At 36.5% G+C, this 23685-nt stretch overlaps 1 long non-coding RNA gene across 5 annotated transcripts in view; it reads right to left on the reverse strand.

The window, feature by feature from the left end:
* Positions 1-178: 178 nt before the first annotated feature.
* The window catches only part of LOC309495383, a 29289-nt gene continuing 5782 nt past the window's right edge, over positions 179-23685 (reverse strand). Inside the window, exons 2-4 of one of the 5 annotated variants that reach the window (XR_014204645.1) lie at positions 18818-18952; positions 17078-17204; positions 179-808 (exon numbers count right to left, since the gene is read on the reverse strand). This is a non-coding gene — a long non-coding RNA (uncharacterized lncRNA). Of the gene's footprint in view, positions 809-2532; positions 3451-4079; positions 4939-13279; positions 13344-16424; positions 17205-18817; positions 18953-23685 lie in introns of those variants that run through there. The other 4 variants (XR_014204646.1, XR_014204647.1, XR_014204648.1 and 1 more) reach the window with 4 other exon arrangements.

A 23685-nucleotide genomic window follows, 5' to 3' on the forward strand; every position in this document is an offset into this window, starting at 1 on the left:
ATTATTATTCAGTTATCTGTACCTGTACTATAGTTTTAACATAATAAACTGGCATATAACCATTGTTAATTTTAAACAGATTAAACTATTCTGAACCTCTTTTGACATGATTAAAAGTATAGGCAATTTCAGCCGAATGCAATGATTGGACAAACCTTTTTTTTTTTGCCCGAGACTTCCAAGATATATGTCATTATTATTTTTTATAATTAGACTACTTATATTATTCTATTATGAAGAGTTTCAAACAGAATAACAAAAATAGTTTATGACCAACATTGCCTACTCAACCTTTAAGTGCCGGAAAGCATGCAAAAATGAAAGCTATCTGTTTGAATATATTATTTGATCATGTTTAACCTTTTGACAATAGAAATATGAGATCACATTGTTATCAGTTGAGGAAGAGAGATGAAGATGAAACGGTTTTATAGGTACTTCACGCAGCAGATAGAGTTTATTTCCTGTTTCCCTGTAAATGTGAGTGATTGCTTGCGCATAAATGAAAAAATGTGTTGTTAAAAACTTAGCCTTTTGTTATTGCATTGTTAATAAAATATTGCAATTTTAATAAGATTCCCTTTTGTGTGCATTAAAACAAATGTAGTTTCATAGTTATGTCAGTGAATTAAATGATGAATGTTTAATCATGCAGACAACGAAACACTGATGTTCAGGTTCATCGAGATGCTTTCAGAATCACCTCCTTGTCTTTGCTACTTTTAGATGTTTCCCAGTCGAAGCGTTTCCTTCAGCGAAGCTCTTGGTTTCCTTCAGATCCTCCCCTCTGGTTTACAGGTAGTCACTCCTACAAAACCAATGAAAAGAATGAAAAGAACCCGTGAGTCAATAAAACACGTCAAGCATTCGAAAACAAAAAAAGAAACTTGGAAACAAAGGTCTTTTCTGTCTCTTCTGTGCAACCAATAAGGCTTCTACCAGATGTTACCTCAATTCACTCTTGGAAAAAAAGGTTCAGTGTGGTTCTATATAGAACTCTGGGGTTCTTGCCTCAGTTCTAAGGTTCTATATATGATGCGTCTGACAGAACCCTTTAAGATTCTATTTAGAACCTTTTCTTCTAAGAGTAAGCCGTCTTGTGCTCGCATTATTTACCGTGGTATTTTCACATTAATTACTGTATGTGGTTAGTACTGTTACAGTACACGCTATCTGGGTCATTTCATTAGAGCGTATTGTTAAACACCGGAATGACAAGTAAATTTAGTTCACTTTCACAGGCCGCTCCAGTTTTCATGGGAATCGTGAAGGAGCTTAAAATTGTGATTTGACTTGAGTGTGAGATTTTGAACGCAAATAGAAATGTTCAGAGCTCATGTGTGTAATGTAAGCCACTGAGACTCGACTGTAAACAACTGAAGTCTTTGTGTTTGTGTGTGTCATGTGATTCCTGGAGTGGTTATTTGTGCCTGACGCTTTATCAGTGTGAAGGTTGTTTTTGACAAATACTGACTTATCTTTAATAGATGACAAAAATAAATAACTCATAAATAACTCAATTGGATGGCATAAACACATATTTGGGACATGCAGAGAGAAGAAACTATTGATTGGGGTCAGTGACATTTTTTTCTAAAATAGAAAAAATTGAATAAAAATTCTGCAAGGATACATCAAACTGATAAAAGTGACAGTAAAGACATTTATAAAGTAACAAAAGATTTATTTCTTAAATAAATGCTGTTCTTTTGAACTTTCTATTCATCAAATAATCCTGAACACTAAAAATATTTCACAAAAATCTGAAGCAAAAAAAAACAACAGTTTTCAACATTGATAATAATCAGATATGTTCCATGATCAACAAATCATCATATTAGAATGATTTCTGAAGGATCATGTGACACTGAAGACTGGAGTAATGATGCTGAAAATTCAGCTTTCATCACAGGAATAGATTACATTTTAAATAGAAAACAGGTTTAAATTGTTATAATATTTCACAATATTACTGTTTTACTGTATTTTGATAAAATAAATCAGCTTTGGTGAGCAGAAGAGACTTCTTTCAAAAACATTAAAAAGTCTTATTGACATTTGTATTTAATAAATATAAGCCAAATAAAGTTGATTGTGTGTTTGCCTACAGTTGTTGTCGTTGTAAACTTGATAGTGTTTGTCTCTTCCCGTCTCTCAGGGGACGACAGTGGCAGGGCGGACACTTCCTGTGAGACCACAGAGAGAAAACACAACAACGAGAGGCGCACACACACACACACACACACACACACACACACACTCACTCTCGCAAACACACACTCTCGCTCTCGCACACACACACACACTCTCGCAAACACACACTCTTGCTCTCGCACACACACACAAAACATGACTAAACATGATTCTTCTCACTAAACATGATTCTTCACGATTATTTCAGATTAGAAATCTAATATTCAAGCTGTTTTCTCATTTTCAATTTTTAATATTAAATCAAAAAACGACTGAACAAAATATACACAGATTCTCTTGAACCACCACCATGTTTGTGGCAGAAAACTACTGCAGTGCAGACCTTAAGGCCTCATTATACTTCTGCGTCGGACCTACGCCGGAGCCTATATGCTGTAGGCAACGTGTTGGTTTTAATTTATACTTCTGTGTCGTTGTCTGCGTTGACGCGCACCTAGGGAGCATGTGAAACCCCGAGGGAGGGGTTCTGGCAGACCAATCACCGCGCTTGTGTCCGCGTAGAATTGACGCGTTGTTACATTTTTGGAGAGGTGCACGTCAGGGTACGCCGTAGGGTACGCGCGCTACACACAGCCTACGACGTAGCTACGGCGGCAGTTCGACGCAGAAGTATAAAACAGGCTTTAGACCCACTTTCTGTACGAAATTGCTGAATTTTCCACGTTTTGAATTTTAGAAAACTGAATTTAGTTCCAAATTTCTTCTTCATCTTGAAAACTTGAATCTATATTTTTTTTTTTAAACTGTAGCCTATATTTGCAGTCTGAGAATTCAGAACAAAGAAACAGCTGTTTGAAGATACATGTCTATAAAATTCAGCCATAAAAATATTTCAATTCGTTACATTTCAAATGTTCAATATTCGTTTAAAGAAATCAAATTCAGAACTTTTACTATCCACATAATATTAAATTTTGTTAGATTACACTTGTCAATAATTCAAATTCACACAATTCAAATAATTTTGTCATACTATAAGCTCCAAAAACCTGGTCCATAAAACTGTCCTGGTCCGTACGGATCACGGATCAACTGCGATCCATTCCACCCCTAATATATATATATATTTATGTGTAAAATCAAGATTCCCACTTCCAAACTGGGAAGCACAGTGTGAAGCTCAGCATCTCACCAGAGCAGTGGATTTAATTATTTTCCCTTTGTTTTTGAAAGCTTGAGGCGAGATTGGGAATGTGGGTTATTTTGGGATTTATTTGGGCTGTTCAGCAGTGGGAACTGAAATCAGAGAGCAGAGAAGACACAGATAATGCAGATAATCTGACTGCTATGCACACACACACACACACACACACACACACACACACACACACACACACACACACACACACACACACACACACACACACACACACACACACACACACACACACACACACCCATCACTGCTGACACTCACTCTCGGTCTCAATTCAGAGGCTGCATCCTTCGAAGGACGTAAAAGTATAAAGAGTACTATATAAAGTTGCATCCAGTAATATGTCAACATTTGAACCTCTTTATATATTTTCTTATTTTTACATTTGTATCATTAGAAGTTGAAATCCAATACTTACATTTAAAAGTATGTAAGCTTGTTTCCGCCACTGAATAAAAAAGGTAATTGCGACTTTTTGTCACACAATTTTGACTTTTTTTCTTGCAATTGTGAGTTATAAAGTCAGAATTGTGAGAAATAAACTCGCAATTATGTTTTAATAAAAAAAAATTTATTCCGTGGCAGAAACAAGCTTTAATATAAAAGTGTTATCCGGCAATTTCTCTCAAAAAAATCCTGTGGTCAATGGCGCATAATGAATTCTGGGGTAGGCACGGCTGTGAAAGATCCATCTGTTGTATCCTTCATTTCACGGGAAAACGAAGGAGGAATTTGGACAGCTTTTGACGCAATCGACCTTCGAATACAGCATCCAAATTCATAGGCTGCGTCATTCGAAAGCCAATTGCATCACAGCTACTTACTAGGATGCAATTTATAGTTTATATACCCTTTATTATACACAGAAATGGAACAAGGTGAACATATATACTAGACAGCTTGTGAACCCTGTTTTGTTTTTAGACAGTTTAATATAACTTTTAAAAAAGTTCAGTACAAACGTAACTGCACTTGTCAACGGCGGCTGTCATTGTTGCTAGGCGACAAGAACAGTTCTCCATATATATGACATTTAACAACAATGGCTCAGTCCGACCGTAGTGGCCTTCGAAGTGCAGGAGTGTCTCAAAACTGGACATGTCAGGTGTTGGTTGCGACGGTTACGCTGGCTGTCCGCTGCTGTGCGAATATCTACTTCTTTCTGTCTCGTTGCGCACAAACACACACACTCATAGGTTTTTAAAATCTCAGTCTCCCAGCAGACTCATTCACACAAGATAGCGTCTCATTACAAAGTTGCCATGGCGATATGCGCGCTCAGAAAGCTTCCCTATCGAGAAGAAAACAGATCAGGATAGACGGCACGCAGAGAAAATGAGCCTTTCATCAGGGCCGAAACCAAGGTTTGATTCGTTCCTGATTATTGTCCTTTTCAGTGGGCAGCAGAAGAGATGAGAAAACGACAGGTGTAATTGGGTTTGAAGCAGCGCTGTTTTTAACACACACTGCGTTTCTTTAGAGCTGGTTTGTCGTCATCGGGCCTGAAGCGGTTTAGTCTGTAAATGGCCTGATGTATGACCCATGAGAGACATTGGATGGAAAGCAGCCTGAAAATATAATAACAATAATAATACAAACAACATTTTGTCAGCATATGAGTAACAGATAACCTATACTAACAAATAACATTAGATTTAATAATCAATAAAGTATACACATCAACATTTGCAGAGAAAAGACGGCGATTTGAAAAGGATTCAAAGACGAGTAAATGATCAAGTAGACAATTAGTGACGTTAGAAGTGAGTAAGCTATATTGTTTGTTTTATTTTCATATCAGTGAATATAAGCAATACAATCCATTTAATCAGTCTTTATTCACACGCAAACTGTTCAACTTTGGCTCACCCCAGGCCTTATCAATTTTATTGTTTTATTTTTACAGTTCAACGATTCAAGGAAAAGATAGCAGGGTCAGCAATTCAATGTCAAACACGTCACATTAATTGCAATAAAAAAAGCAATACTTTGGCAGCATTTGCTTATTTTCTATGAATTATAATGCATGCAGTTGTATGAGCTTAATTTAAGTGAGTGTTTGAATAGGATATTTGTGCATAAATAAAAACAAATAATGAATAAATAACTAAAGAAAAATCTTATGTAAAAATAATAATAATTTTACAATATTATTCAAGAGAGTGCTAAAGAAAGAAAGAAAGAAAGAAAGAAAGAAAGAAAGAAAGAAAGAAAGAAAGAAAGAAAGAAAGCTGACATGTCCTGAATTGTGACATTTTCCAAATTCTTTGAATATTAACATTTTCAGATTCATTTATTAATGCAGTGATGCATGCAGTTTTTATGAGCTCAATTTAAATGAGAGGTGATATTTGTACATGTAAAATATAATCAATCACACCAAAGCGATATTTAAACTAAGATTAAAATGTTGAATAAGGATGAACAGTTACAGCTCCTAAGATCACAACTTTCTTCATACACATTTGAAATTAAAATACTGATGTTGATAAAAAAAAAAAGAAATTCATGGATATGCAGTCCTGGTTAATTACTGACTGTGATCTTTATTCATCAACACATTTGAATGTTAGTCTTGATAACTGCCAGTGAATATCTTAGTTTTGGATGGATGGATGGATGGATGGAACAACAGAATTATGGATGGATGGATGGATGGAATGACAGAATGACGGATGGATGGAAAGAAAGAACAATGGATGGATGGATGGAAACGGCAGAACGATGGATGGATGGGATAGGTGGATGGATGGATGTAATTAAAGAACGATGGATGAATGGAATGACAGAACGGTGGATGGATGGATGGAATGACAGAACGATGGATGAATGGATGGAATGACAGTACAATGGATGAATGCATGGAATGACAGAACGATGGATGGATGGAATGACAGAACGACAGATGGATGGATAGATGGATGGATGGATGGATGGAATGACAGAACGACAGATGGATGGATAGATGGATGGATGGATGGATGGATGGAATGACAGAACGAACGATGGATGGATGGATGGATGGAATGACAGAACGAACGATGGATGGATGGATGGATGGATGGATGGATGGAATGACAGAACGACAGATGGATGGATAGATGGATGGATGGATGGATGGATGGATGGATGGAATGACAGAACGAACGATGGATGGATGGATGGATGGATGGATGGATGGATGGATGGATGGAATGACAGAACGACAGATGGATGGATAGATGGATGGATGGATGGATGGATAGATGGATGGAATGACAGAACGAACGATGGATGGATGGATGGATGGAATGACAGAACGAATGATGGATGGATGGATGGAATGACAGAATGACAGATGGATGGATAGATGGATGGATGGATGGATGGATGGATGGATGGATGGATGGAATGACAGAACGAACGATGGATGGATGGATGGAATGACTGAACGACAGATGGATGGATAGATGGATGGATGGGATGAAAGAACAATGGATGGATAGATGGATGGAAACGACAGAATGACGGACGGATAGATGGAACGAATGATAGATGGATGAATGGATGATTGGATAGGATAGATGATGGATGGATGGAATAAAAGAACAATGGATGGATGAATGGATGAATGGAAGGACAAATGATGGATGGAATGACAGAAAGATGGACGGACATTTGAAAGTTAGTCTTGATAACTGCCCGTGAATATGTTAGTTTATCTCAGCTGATGACTTTAACATGAACTCTTGTTATCTGCAAGTGTTTGTTTGCTCAGTTCACAGTTCATCATGAGATAAACCTTCATTGATTAAACAGTAAATCAAGAACAGATGTGAACAACAAAGACGTCATGAATTGAATTCACAACAGATTTAAAGAGATATTCTGTCATCATTTTCTCAACATCACGTCGTTCCAATGCCAGATTGTTAATTTCTCCAAAAAAAATACTCAATCTGAGATGTTCAATTTGAGACTTATTCAATTTAATATGCACTGATGAATTATGCACATTATACACCAGTGACTTTTCTTTTAAAATACATAAGTTTTGATTTCAAGTTAATTGTAGTCATGTAACTGTTGGATTTCATGACAGTGCTGTTTCATGGTCAAATCTGATCATGTAATGTTCTTTTTTTTTTTGGTCTATGTTGAGACTGACGCAAGTATGTACACATCGACATCATTTCCCACAGATCAGTGTGAAACCTGAATACACCACAGAAACCAGTGTTGAAAACAGCAGTCATACATTAGCATGAAACGCCTCAGTTTGCTCCTATATTGTAAATGTGCTTTTCCTTTCAGAACATGCAGTGCATTCGGTGTTAAATTCAAAGAAAAAATAATAATTGCAGTCCTAGCACTCTTTTCTAAATAACATTAATACTCTGACCATGTGTTTCGCTCATATTAAATATACCATTGAGCTATGATGATAAATTATCCCCTCCAAATCTCATTCAAATGAAATAATGATTGGCCTTTGTGTCAGATACAGTAGTGAGAGCAGCTGATTATAGTCTGACTTTAATATTTCTGTAATATCCACTGTAATATTTCTCAGTCATACATCATGATCTCAATGACCTCGTTATGAGCTGCTGCAGTATAATAGTGTCTTACATTAACGGCGTCTGTTTGAGATAATGGCAGAGAGATGAATGAATGCTGCAAGATGCTTTTCAGCAGAGAAAGAAACAAACTCAAGTGTGTGTCTGTTAATTGGGGCTCCATTCAGGTCATTCTGAACAGATAATTACACACAGGCTCTGGGCTTCTGATGAACACACAATCAATGCCATAATTCACAAAACTACAAAGAAATGGATGGATGGATAGAACGACATAATTACGAATGGATGGATGGATGACAGAACAATGGATGGATAGAACAACAGAAAAGTTGGATGGACCGATGGAACGACAGAACGTTGGATGGATGGATGGAATGACAGAATAACGAATGGATAGATGGATGGAACGGCAGAACGATGGATGGTTGGAACGACAGAACAATGGATAGATGGATGGAACGGCAGAACAATGGATGGTTGGAACGGCAGAACAATGAATGAATTGGAACATGAATGAATGAAACAATGAATGGTTGGATGATGAATGAATGAATGGATAGATGGAACAATGGATGGATGGTTGGATGGATGGATAGATTGAACGGTGGAACGATGGATGGATGAACAAATGGAACGATGGATGGACAGATGGAATGATGGATGGATGGATGGATAAATGGAACGATGGATGGATGAACAAATGGAACGATGGATGGACAGATGGAATGATGGATGGATGGATAAATGGAACGATGGATGGATGAACAAATGGAACGATGGATGGACAGATGGAATGATGGATGGATGGATGGATAAATGGAACGGTGGATGGATGGACAGATGGAACGATGGATGGATGGTTGGATAGATGAATGATTATTCTGTAATCCCTGCCATTTCTGGCTTGTACTATCCTGAACGATGGCTAAAACTTTGTATTAATATAATTTCTCATGTTTATTGCCTCTTTAGATGAATCGTTTGATGTATTACTCCACTGTAATGTAATGCAATGTAAAGTTCACACACACACACACACACACACACACACACACACACACACACACACACACACACACACACACACACACACACACACACACACACACACACACACACACACACACACACACACAGGTATTGCGAAACATCTGTCCGCTTGCACTTGCTGTGTTTGTTTAGGGAGCGTTTTAAATAAGGAACACCACATATGCTGCTGTTTTCAGCTTTTCACTCAAACAGCTGGATTTCTCTCAGAGACTCACTGTGGGACAACAACACACTCGGTCACATGATGCGGGTGTTTACTGTGTCCTGCGGGGACTGAAACATTCATTGATCTGTTATTGGTAACGAGCTGTTAAACTGAACATGTCACAACCACAGAAATGGCCACAGCGTCTGTGTGTGAAAGTGATGTAAGCAGAGTCAAGAGCACTGATTGGCCGGTTGTTCTGGAACTGTCTTCAACATTACATGTCTCAAACTGTGCTCAGATTGGTCTGCAATCAGAAGTCCAAAATCACAACACAAACTCAAAATATTCTCATCAAATTCTCCCATGATCACATGGTTTGTGCTGCAATCCCTGAATTATTGTGTCTCCAGTGCTGAGCGAAACATTCATTGATCTGTTACTGGTTCTAACTATTAAACGAGTAGAGAAAAGACTGTGCGAGACTGTGATGTGAGGTATGTAAGTGATGTAAGCAGAACTGTGTGTTCTGATTGGCTACATGAAAATGTAAAAATAAGACAATTGTTGACATACATCCAAAGTATATTACATCCATCTGTCTATCTATCTATCTATCTATCTATCTGTCTATCTATCTATCTATCTATCTATCTATCTATCTATCTATCTATCTATCTATCTATCTATCTATCTATCTATCTATCTATCTATCTATCTATCTATCTATCTATCATCTATCCGTCTATCTGTCTGTCTGTCTGTCTGTCTGTCTATCTATCGGACTGTCTATCTATCTATCTATCTATCTATCTATCTATCTATCTATCTATCTATCTATCTATCTATCTATCTATCTGTCTGTCTGTCTGTCTATCTGTCCATCTATCTATCTATCTATCTATCTATCTATCTATCTATCTATCTATCTATCTATCTATCTATCTATCTGTCTGTATATATATATATATCTGTCTGTCTATCTATCCACCTGTCTGTCAGTTTGTCTGTCTAATCTATCTATCTATCTATCTATCTATCTATCTATCTATCTATCTATCTATCTATCTATCTATCTATCTATCTATCTATCTATCTGTCTGTCAGTCTATCTGTATGTCTGTCTATCTGCCTGTATATCTATCTATCTATCTATCTATCTATCTATCTATCTATCTATCTATCTATCTATCTATCTATCTATCTATCTATCTATCTATCTATCTATCTATCTATCTATCTGTCTGTCTGTCTGTCTGTCTGTCTGTCTGTCTGTCTATCTATCTATCTATCTATCTATCTATCTATCTATCAATCTGTCTGTCTGTCATTCTATCTATATCTATCTATCTACACTGAACAAAATTATAAATGCAACACTTTTTTTTGCCCCCATTTTTCATGAGCTGAACTCAAAAGACCTAAGACTTTTTCTATGTACACAAAAAGCCTATTTCTCTCAAATATTGTTCACAAATCTGTCTAAATCTGTGTTAGTGAGCACTTCTCCTTTGCCGAGATAATCTATCCACCTCACAGGTGTGGCATATCAAGATGCTGATTAGACAGCATGATTATTGCACAGGTGTGCCTTAGGCTGGCCACAATAAAAGGCCACTCTAAAATGTGCAGTTTTATCACACAGCACAATGCCACAGATGTCGCAAGTTTTGAGGGAGAGTGCAATTGGCATGCTGACTGCAGGACTGTCCATCAGAGCTGTTGCCCGTGAATTGAATGTTCATTTCTCTACCATAAGCCATCTCCAAAGGCATTTCAGAGAATTTGGCAGTACATCCAACCGGCCTCACAACCGCAGACCATGTGTAACCACACCAGCCCAGGACCTCCACATCCAGCATCTTCACCTCCAAGATCGTCTGAGACCAGCCACCCGGACAGCTGCTGCAACAATCGGTTTGCATAACCAAATAATTTCTGCACAAACTGTCAGAAACCGTCTCAGGGAAGCTCATCTGCATGCTCGTCGTCCTCATCGGGGTCTCGACCTGCCTGCAGTTTGTCATCGTAACCGACTTGAGTGGGCAAATGCTCACATTCGATGGCGTCTGGCACTTTGGAGAGGTGTTCTCTTCACCAATGAATCCCAGCTTTCACTGTACAGGGCAGATGGCAGACAGCGTGTATGGCGTCGTGTGGGTGAGCGGTTTGCTGATGTCAACGTTGTGGATCGAGTGGCCCATGGTGGCGGTGGGGTTATGGTATGGGCAGGCGTATGTTCTGGACAACGAACACAGGTGCATTTTATTGATGGCATTTTGAATGCACAGAGATACCGTGACGAGATCCTGAGGCCCATTGTTGTGCCATTCATCCACGACCATCACCTCATGTTGCAACATGATAATGCACTAATATCTATCTATCTATCTATCTATCTATCTATCTATCTATCTATCTATCTATCTATCTATCTATCTATCTATCTATCTATCTATCTATCTATCTATCTATCTATCTATCTGTCTGTCTGTCTGTCTATCTGTCCATCTATCTATCTATCTATCTATCTATCTATCTATCTATCTATCTATCTATCTATCTATCTGTCTGTATATATATATATATCTGTCTGTCTATCTATCCACCTGTCTGTCAGTTTGTCTGTCTAATCTATCTATCTATCTATCTATCTATCTATCTATCTATCTATCTATCTATCTATCTATCTATCTATCTATCTATCTATCTATCTATCTATCTATCTATCTATCTGTCTGTCAGTCTATCTGTATGTCTGTCTATCTGCCTGTATATCTATCTATCTATCTATCTATCTATCTATCTATCTATCTATCTATCTATCTATCTATCTATCTATCTATCTATCTATCTATCTATCTATCTATCTATCTATCTATCTATCTGTCTGTCTGTCTGTCTGTCTGTCTGTCTGTCTGTCTATCTATCTATCTATCTATCTATCTATCTATCAATCTGTCTGTCTGTCATTCTATCTATATCTATCTATCTACACTGAACAAAATTATAAATGCAACACTTTTTTTTGCCCCCATTTTTCATGAGCTGAACTCAAAAGACCTAAGACTTTTTCTATGTACACAAAAAGCCTATTTCTCTCAAATATTGTTCACAAATCTGTCTAAATCTGTGTTAGTGAGCACTTCTCCTTTGCCGAGATAATCTATCCACCTCACAGGTGTGGCATATCAAGATGCTGATTAGACAGCATGATTATTGCACAGGTGTGCCTTAGGCTGGCCACAATAAAAGGCCACTCTAAAATGTGCAGTTTTATCACACAGCACAATGCCACAGATGTCGCAAGTTTTGAGGGAGAGTGCAATTGGCATGCTGACTGCAGGACTGTCCATCAGAGCTGTTGCCCGTGAATTGAATGTTCATTTCTCTACCATAAGCCATCTCCAAAGGCATTTCAGAGAATTTGGCAGTACATCCAACCGGCCTCACAACCGCAGACCATGTGTAACCACACCAGCCCAGGACCTCCACATCCAGCATCTTCACCTCCAAGATCGTCTGAGACCAGCCACCCGGACAGCTGCTGCAACAATCGGTTTGCATAACCAAATAATTTCTGCACAAACTGTCAGAAACCGTCTCAGGGAAGCTCATCTGCATGCTCGTCGTCCTCATCGGGGTCTCGACCTGCCTGCAGTTTGTCATCGTAACCGACTTGAGTGGGCAAATGCTCACATTCGATGGCGTCTGGCACTTTGGAGAGGTGTTCTCTTCACCAATGAATCCCAGCTTTCACTGTACAGGGCAGATGGCAGACAGCGTGTATGGCGTCGTGTGGGTGAGCGGTTTGCTGATGTCAACGTTGTGGATCGAGTGGCCCATGGTGGCGGTGGGGTTATGGTATGGGCAGGCGTATGTTCTGGACAACGAACACAGGTGCATTTTATTGATGGCATTTTGAATGCACAGAGATACCGTGACGAGATCCTGAGGCCCATTGTTGTGCCATTCATCCACGACCATCACCTCATGTTGCAACATGATAATGCACTAATATCTATCTATCTATCTATCTATCTATCTATCTATCTATCTATCTATCTATCTATCTATCTATCTATCTATCTATCTATCTATCTATCTATCTATCTATCTATCTATCTATCTATCTATCTATCTATCTATCGTCTGTCGATCTATCTATTTATCTTTCTGTCTGTCTGTCCGTCCATCTATAGAGAGAGACAGAGGTCTGAAAATAAAAAGTATACAATGTTTGAAATTTAAACCATAAATATTATGACATAATAAATATTAAAAATACATAATATTTCAGATTCGGCAATAGATCCTAAGGTTGTTTTATGTTTAGAATCTTTTTAGTTTTTGTATTTTCAGTTTTTGTCAATTTTGTTGAATGTTTTTGTAATTTTTATTTGTTTTTTTAATGTCTATATATTTTTTATATTTTTAATTTCAGATTTAGTTTTAGTTATTTCAGTATAGTACACTAGTTGAAAAAAAAAAAATCTAAATACACATTTTTGTTTCAGCTAACATTTCTTATATTTTCACGATTTTAGTTTTAGCTGACTATAATTACACTGGCATATATGACGTAATGTGGAGAGCAGAACAAAATATTTGAGTTCACTCTGAGACATCAGACTCTGAGAATATTGTTGAAAGCTCTTGTGAACCTCTAGTGAAGACACATTTGAGATGAGTTTTTCGAGAGGCAGAGACTAAGACAAATGCCTCCATTTGATCTCATTGTTTGCTCAAAGACACATTACGGCGATCTACTGTGTTTCTGTTGCTCGGGTGTTCTGACCGGTTCTGGCGTCCGGTGGATGATTGTGGAGGCAGATGGACGTCCAGGTGGAGATGGAGTACACACTGCGCGCTGACGTACCACCACACACACACACACACCGTTTGCATTCTCTGAAGCTTAAAAATGCAAAACCAGCAACATACGCTGCAGCATCCCTGTGGTGTGTGTGTTTGTGTGTACATGAACTTTCATCCCATCAGTGAGTCAATGACGAGCAAGTGTGTGTGTGTGTGAGCCTTAAAGTGCTACAGGTCTTTACCAAGGGCCATGTCACCCAACCACAATCCCAGACTGCTTTACTGCTACACTGCTACACAAATTCACAAAAAAAATTATAATAATTTGAAGTTGTATATAAAACAAAGAAAATCAGTGTTACTTGATATTTCTTTGTAATCATTTGTGAAATTGACTTGCAATTTCTAAGTGAAATTTTGTGTGTGTATGTATGCATGTGTGTGTATGTATGCATGTGTGTGTGAGTATGTGAGTGTGTGTGTGTGTTTGTATGTATCTGTGTGTGTGTGTGTGTGTGTGTGTGTGTGTGTGTGTGTGTGTGTGTGTGTGTGTGTGTGTGTGTGTGTGTGTGTGTGTGTGTGTGTGTGTGTGTGCGTGCATGCATTTTTTACACTAAATATTTTCAGTGTATTTTCTTTCAGTATAATCTGAGCACACTCAGCTAACAGGGAACGTTCTCAGAACTTTAGCTACCGTTCAAGGTGAACAAACAAGTGAGGTAACATTACTAGAATGTTTGTTCAAATTATTTCATCTTTAATAATGTTCTCAAAACGTTAGCACAAAAATATTATTTATACATCATTCATGGAATGTTTTTTTCTGAAACGTTTTAGTTGAATGTTCGTCTAACACTTTTCAAATATGATTACTAGCTTCAGAACGTTCAGAGAACATTCCAAAGTAACATTCACATAAAGTTTGCAGATTTATAAAACGGAACGTTTCCTTGACGTTCGCATAACCAAGAACGTTTTTTTTTTTTTTTTTTTTTTCATTTAAAAAAAACTGGAGACTTTAAACATTCAGAAATAATTTTTTCATTCACTCTTAGAATAAAAGGTTCAATGGGGTTCTATTTAGAAATATCTAGGTTCTCGGCTCAATTTTAAAGAACCCTTCAGGTTCTATATAAAGAGAAATGTCTTAAACTATTGCATAATTCTTTCATGTTAAAGGGGTTACGATAAAATATGTTTATGTGCTGCTTAATTCCTAAAATTGAATTACAATTAAATTGAATTAAAACAAAATTAATTAGTGCTGGGCAATGATTAATCGCATCCAAAATAAAAGTTTGTTTACACATAATATATGTGTGTGTGTACTGTGTATAATTACATGTATACATTTGTGACCCTGGACCACAAAATCTTATGGGTATTTAACATTTTTTTATTGAGATTTATACATCACATGAAAGCTGAATAAATAAGCTTTCCATTGATTGGTTTCTTAGGATAGGACAATATTTGGTTGAGATACAACTATTTGAAAATCTGGAATCTGAGGGTGCAAAAAAATCTAAACATTGAGAAAATTGCCTTTAAAGTTGTCCATGTATGTTCGTGATTGTGCTGCATTCACTCACAAAATTTTTTTTTTGACATATTTAAGGTAGGAAGTTTACTAAATATCTTCATGGATCATGATCTTTACTTAATATCCTAATGATTTTTGGCATAAAAGAAAAATCTATAATTTTGACCCATACAATGCATTGTTGTCTATTGCCACAAATATACCCGTGCGACTTATGACTGGTTTTGTGTTCCAGGGTCACATTTAAGAAATATTTGCATGTATATACTGTATATTCATACATAATTTATATTATATATAAATATTTTATACATAAAAAAAAATCTTAAATATATTCATGTGTGTATTTATATATACAAAATAATTATACACAGTACACACACATATTATGTAAACACAAACTTTTATTTTGGATGCAATTAATCACGCTTAATCATACTAATTCGAAATTAAAGGGGTCATCGGCTGCCCATTTTCCACAAGTTGGTATGATTCTTTACGGTCTTCATGTAAAGTTTGTAACATACTTTGGTTAAAATTCCTCAATGGTTGTGTAAAACAACACACTTTTACCTCCTCAAAAACAGCTCTGTTCACAGTGGCCTGTTTCAGTGTATGTCTCTTTAAATGATAATGAGCAACTGCTCACCCCTCCCCTCTCTTCCATGGGGCGAATTGACACAAGACACATAAAGTGCTGCCATGGCAACCTGCTGGCAGAAAGTATACAAATGGCTGAGGGCGGAAATATGCTAATACAGGAAATATGCTAATACGGGACAGTCCATCAGTGGTCGTGGGTGGAGCATGAGCAATATGACATAATATTGCTCAGAAAATCCAAACGGCTTGATTATTAAGAATGTTTATGCTTTTTGAGGATGATAAAAAAAAGTTTAAAAAAAGGAGTGAATGGATTTTTTTCATTGTATGGTGATTGTGTCCACACACTGCAAAGACACATTTATATGCAAACACCATATAAAAGTGAATTTCGCATCCGATGACCCCTTTAATGGTTCTAAATATGATGCGTCTGTCAGAACCCTTTAAGCTTCTATATAGAACCTTTTCTTCTAAGAGTGTAACGTGATGAGAATGTTCTTAGAACACGTTTGTTAGCTGAGGAGTGATGTGTCTAAAAATGAAACCGTTCTGCTGCTGCTCTATGGAAATATCCTCGCTGCTTTTCCCTGCCAATAACACGAAGGCTGACACAACCGTGAGCGTATGTGTGCTTCCTTTAGATATTTCTGTCTATAGCAGCGATGTTCCACAGATCCCACGCCACCCCCTCCCACAGAACGACAGCGAGGAAGAGGAAGAGGAAGAGGAAGGGTTGTAGTTGTAGTTGTAGATGTGGAGGCTGTTGAGCAGAAGTTGCGAGTGTGTGGGTGGAGGTGAGATCGAACACGACGAGCTGCTCTTTTTGTTATTTACAAAAGAAACACACGATCACACACACAGAGGATTGACAGAACCGTCTGTGTTTTCACTGCGCAGACAGACAGACAGACAGACAGACAGACAGTATAAGAGCTTGTTCATGGATGACGGGAATATTGAACTCAAATATCTACTCTACTCACCCTCATGTCGCTTGAAATCTGTATGACTGACTTTCTTCTGTCGAGGACAACGGGAGGCGTTTTGCTGAATGTCCGAGCTGCTCTTTTCCATTCAATGGAAGTGAATGGTGACTGGGGCTGTCAGGCTCTAAAAAAAGATAATAAAAAGGCATAATATCAGCTGTGAAATGAAACATTACCCGAATAACTTTTTCATTTAGTTTACTTTTCACAACCAGATCTACTAGTGCAGGTTTGGATGCCAACCCTCAAAATATATAAGACTATATTTTATATCACTGTTAAAAAAAAGAAAAGAAAAAAAAGTTGCTGCTTTAAATTTTTAAGTACAATAAACTTGGATGTTTAAGTCAATTCAACTTAAAAAAGTTGAGTTCTGGTATAACTTATAAAAAGTTGAAAATTGCTTAACTTAATTTGATGAGATATAGCAATGTAAAAACGTATGTTGCCAAAACTTGTTGATCATTTCATTTGTTTTACAGTGTACTTAATATTTTATATATTTGAGTATAAAAACTCAGTTTAAGTGCGATATTATAAAATGAACTAATTGTTTCCAAAATTAAATAACTTTGTATATTGTCATTATATTCAATTAAACGGCTATGTTATCTAAAAATATGTATCTTAATTTATTATGTTAACCCTTTTCACAAATAATAAAAGAAAATAATTGCAATTCATCTCATGATTTCTGACTGGACTTAAGAAAGCAGATTGAATTAGTAATCATATTATTCATAATCATAAATAATATTGCCATTGTACTAAAGCACATTTATAAAATATTTTCTGAAAACTATTTAATTAAAGGGCTATGTATCTGATCTTAACACTTTTTTCAACAAACAAATAAATATTTTTTAATAATTTATCTCATGATCGCCCGTCTTTTATATTGTCATTGTGTTAAATGACATTGAATTAGAGCAAATAGCCAAAGTATTATATGAAAATATTTACTATTTATTTAAAGGATTATGCATCTGATATTAACACTTTTTTTCCAACAAATAAATACATTTAAATAATTGCAATTAATCTTATGATTTCTGACCAGACTTTAGAAAGCAGATTGTAATAGTCATCATAATATTCATTAATCTGCCATTGTACTAAAGCACATTTATAAAATATTATCTGAAAATATTTACTTAAAGGACTATGTATCGGATATTAATAAAAATAAATAAATAATGCATTTAATCTCATGATTTCTGGCCCGTCTTTAAAAAGATTTTATATTGTCATTGTATTAAATTACATATTTACTATTTATTTAAAGGACTATGCATCTGATATTAACAGGTTTTATTTAAAATAAAATAAAACGTTTTTTATAATTGCAATTAATCTTATGATTTCTTATCAGTCTTTAAAAAGCCGATTGTATTAACAATCAGATGTTTAATAACATTTAATTAACATTTTAAACACATTAAGTCAAATTTTCTCAAATTGTTTATGAATCCCTTAGAAACCCCTGTAGTAGGACACCAATCAACCTGATTCACAAAATCATGTTTTGATGAACATTTGTGTCGATTATATTGAACACTTGGAACCAGAAATTGCCTTTTGCCTTCCTAAATGACTATTCTTTTAACAGATCTCTAAAACTCCAGACTGGGTTTCAAAGTGACGTACTCGAGATACAATCCATAACTTGCTGATTTCGATCACATGAAAAGTATGTTGGCCGTACAGTAAGTGAGTGTTTCTTCATAAAGGGCTGACCTGTAATCTGCTCCCCATCAGACGAGTTGAGCTTCAGGTCACTCATGACTATAACTTAGAGATGACTGTAAGAAATGTCCTGGTTTCATGTGGTCACTGGGTCATTACAGACCGGCTCAGGAAACTCAGTGAGACCTAAAAGAGACATAAATTAGTCACTAGTTGTCATTTATGAGTATAGGGCTTTAAAATTAATACAAAATTCATACAGTAAGAGGAGGGCTTTAAAATGAATGTAGAGCACCTCAGAACATTTGATCTCTGAAGACATTAATGAGAAATGTTTGAGTTCATATTGAGATCTCTGACTTTCCAAATCTGACCACAGTTTGAGACATTGTTGAGATAATGACACATGCGATAATCTTTGGGATCTTTTTCTTATGAGAAACATCTGAGAAGCAGATTTGAACAAGAGTCTTAATTTGCTCTCCATTTAATCTCATTCTAACTGCGATATGTGAATGAATCCACACACACACACACACACACACACACACACACACACACACACACACACACACACACACACACACCATCATTTCCATCCCCCACAGACATCGAGCTGTTTGTATCATTAAAGTGCTGGCGATGGGTTGCCATGGGTAACGTACATCTGAATATTTCCACTTTGCATAAATCATTTTACAGCTTGATCAGATGGTAATAGATTAACATCTGATGTAGAAAATATCTCAAAGGCGTCTGACTCACCCGAGTGAAAACCTCTTCAAACTCACGCAGAGTTTTTCAATGAAGCGCTTTTCAGTATATTCTGTTTCTGAGTCGGCTTCACATTATTGACACAACATCCACATTCACATCTGACCAACATATACAGAATTGAGGGTATGACACAGCTACAACTGCGATTATAATAATATACATTTCTTACAAATTTCACATTTTGTTAGGGTTATGTAAATGTTAAGATATTTATTATATTATTATTATAGACTAGAGATGCACCGATACAAAATTTCTCCGCCAATACCGATATATTTTTCTTCAGAAAAAAAAATATTGCAAATAGTGCTGCAAACTCCTATCCTACATTACTATTATTAGAGGTTAAAATTAACAACATAGCTATTATATTCAACTGCTATTTATTTCCAGATATTTACACTCAAATAAAAGCTTAAAATGTTTACTCAGTTGCACATAAGGTAAGCTAGTTTTCCTAAACACTTCTTCATGGCAAATTTATTCAACCATACATATATAATTAACAGTAAATAAGCTCTTCTCTAGTGTTTTTATAGCTAACTAACGAACTGTGAACACTGGTTAACTTTCCTGAGGTAAATGCAACATTCAGTGTTATTGTTCACAAGCTGTTTTATTGACGTCTTTCCACGGTTGAAACACAGATTGAGTCATTATATGGATTTGGGTAAGTTGTACTGTATCTTTCAACATACCTTCTGATATTCATGCATGTTTTTCTAGATATAATTTACTAAAGTGGAATAAAAAATACTTGCACGCTGCTGCTTAACTGAGGCGCTAGAGATCTGTCAGTCACGTCACATTTAAGAGCGTCAAAACGCCATTTATAGTTTGAATTTCGTGATAAAATGTACAGAATTTGAAAGCTGAGACTTTGTTTCTTATCAGAAGTAACAGAACACAAAGCTCTCTGCGATTATTGGACGGGAGGCGCTATAAATGATGTGTGATGTAGGAAAAACGCAGATCTGGCAAGTCAACCCTGGCTTGAACTACGGGTGATTCATAGGTTCAAATAAAGCCTGCATTAGCGTCGCTATTTTTTAACCGTTAAAACGGTATTGTTGCGTTAACTTGCCCTAAATCCAACAAAAGAGAGATTTTATTCACATACAATATGAGTTGCAGTCTGACACGCTTTCCCGCACCCTTTTGATTGACAGGATACAATCGACACTGATAATCGACGGTTTTAAACAATCGGCCGATTGTCTGATGAAGAACTTTTTTTCTTGGTATGAAGAACATTTTAAAAAAAATCTGAAGAACCTGTTGTGGAATGAAAAGATTCCATGGATGTTAAAGGTTCTTGATGGAACCATCGATGCCAATAAGAATGATAAGCCAGCTCAAAAGCAACATGGCATTGATGAAAAGGTAATATTCAGGTACATCTGATAATGCATGAATTAAAGTTTCATAACTTGATTTAGTAGGCTAGCACAATGCAAAACAGCTTTCTGTGTGAATGTATGAAAGTTTGCTTTTGTTTACTCAGTTAAAAGTCCCAAATGTTCTGAGCACAGCTTGTGCAAAGACCAAACGTTTATGAAAGTAGGAAGTGAAAAATGTTCCTGTCCCATGATGCCGCTCTTCGGCACTTGGTGTTTTATGCCCCCAACGGCGCCTTCCAGACAGTGAGGGGATGGGTAGGTTTAAGGTTGAGGGTAGGGTTAGCTGCCTCTAAGGAGCCATTGGGGGCCTAAAACACCATCGAGCCCAATCTTCATACAGTGAGTGAAGAGATTTTCAACACATGAGGGTCATTTATCTGTACAGTGTGACTTATTACCCACAGACAAGCACATAATGCATTTGGACAGATTTCTGACACAGTTGGACAGAGTTGCTATCAGAGTTAATCCAGATAAAGAGCTTAAACAGTGAGCGGCCTCGTTTTCTCCATTAGCATCTAAAAATGTTTTCAAGAATGATTTCTACTCTGTGAACCTAACCAACCAGCTGAATCACAATCAATCAATCCTTACAAATATGATTCAAATGTTCTTTTTGTCTTGCTCGTTTTCATATACCAAGGAAAGAATTCTGAATTAATGATGATTCTGTAACGATAAGCTTTAAAAACAACATGCACAACCGTTCAAAAGTTAGTGGTTAGTGCGATTTATTGTTTTGAATGAAATTAACACTTTTTTTATTTAGCAATGATGCATTAAATCAATTAAAAGGGACAGTAAAGACATGTATAATGTCACAAAAGTTTCTGTCAAATAAATAAATGCTGTTCTTTTGAACTTTCTATTCATCAAGAATCCTGAAAAATAAAATGTTTCAAAACTGTTTCAAAACATAAAAAATTTTACCGACCCTTTTGAACGGTACTAGTGAATTGTTACAATTATTGCAAAATAATTAGAATATACAAATATAAGGTTACTATGCTTTTGTTAAAGGTAAATGGAAAATCAGTTGACCTGAATCAACTAGAAAAACAAAATTAATTATGCAAGATTATTTAAAGTAAGATCTATTATCATAAGAATGGCCAATTACACTAGTCAAAACAAATACAGGAACATGTCTCTTCCAAGCTTTATAATGGCAGTGAATGGAGCCTGGGGTCAGAGGTCACTCCTCCGCTGGAACTACAGACTCTCTTACAGCCGTTACCGGAAGCCAGTGATTATAGTTTATAAAGTTATAAATATGGTTATTTTGATTCATTTAAAAAACATTTTTTAACCTGTATTAACCCCCTGTAGTCGTATGGATTACTTTTATGGATGCGCTTTTTCGGGCTTTAAAATCTAAGGTACCATTCACTCCCATTATAAAGCTCGGAAGAGTCAGGATATATTTTAATATAACTCTGATTGTATTCGTCTGAAAGAAGAAAGTCATATACACCTAGATTGGCTTGAGGGTGAGTAAATCATGGGGTAATTTTCATTTTGGGTGAACTATCTATTCCTTTAATTCAAGTTAGAATTTTGTTGATAGGAGAAACAAATTTGAGCACAGATTGAGATGTTGCTGTTGAGACACATGTGAGATTACAGTTGTTCTTTAAATATCTGAGAAGCAGGAGATGAAATCCATTTGCTCTCCATTTAATCTTAATCACAACAATTGTGATATTACGATCTCATTTGTGATTTTTCTTTCCAATGAGACAACACTGGTTTGACCCTGATAACCCTGTGTCTCTCTCTCTCTCACACACACACACACTTTAAATAGTAAGATACACGGATACGCTTGGTACTGGAACTCTTCCTGGTGGCCTAATGCCAGTATCTTTATCACGAGGAAACTATTACAGAGGCATCTGAGGTCTCCGGTTAATGGCGGTTATGCAATCACTAGTACAGGTTAGTAGAAACTGCAACAAGTGCTTTACACGCATACCAGGTTTGTTTCCCCAGGGCCTCAGATAGTTTACAGCACAAACATGCAAACCGCACCGTGCAAACACATGCAGAAATCGTCACATCGGCAAAGAGAATAAAAAAAAAGAAAGAATCCCAGACACTGTTGGTTCAGACTGACAGGAAGTAAAACTTCTTCAACTATATGTGACCTCGCCACACTGGTTTATTCACACACACACCGTGGTTAAAGTGTCAACTCTGATTCTCACTTTCGTGGAAGTGAAACCGAGCTAGCTAAATACTAAACACATCAAAGCAGAGAAACATATTCATATAAATAGCTTTATGATGTGTTATATTTCGTCGCTGTCGGGAAGAAACCTTGTATCTCTTGTATCTCTTGAAATGCGATTAATTGCGATTAATCACAGCAAATTGTGCGATTAATTAGTTTAAAAAAATGTAAGCGATTCCCAGCCCTAATATATATATATATATATAAGTAAATTTTGTATGTATTTGAGGAGCGGAGAAGAGCGTATTAGTCAGTGCTGGTCCTAGACTTTTGGGGGCCCTAAGCAAAACTCTGTCAGTGTGTTCATAAAACCCTCAGAATGACAATTAATCTATTCTTAATCTATTCTTTCAGAGCTGTTTCACAGTCAACAAACAACAGTGAGTTGAAACGTTCAGTAATACAATAAAAAATGTTAAACAATAGGACAAATACAGCATCATTTTCAGGCTGTTGACACTTTAAGACCGAATGCACATATCTAATGCCACATTTGATTACTTTCCAAG

The sequence above is a fragment of the Leuciscus leuciscus genome, assembly GCF_965113295.1.
Source record: "Leuciscus leuciscus genome assembly, chromosome: 1".
Lineage (NCBI taxonomy): Eukaryota > Metazoa > Chordata > Actinopteri > Cypriniformes > Leuciscidae > Leuciscus > Leuciscus leuciscus.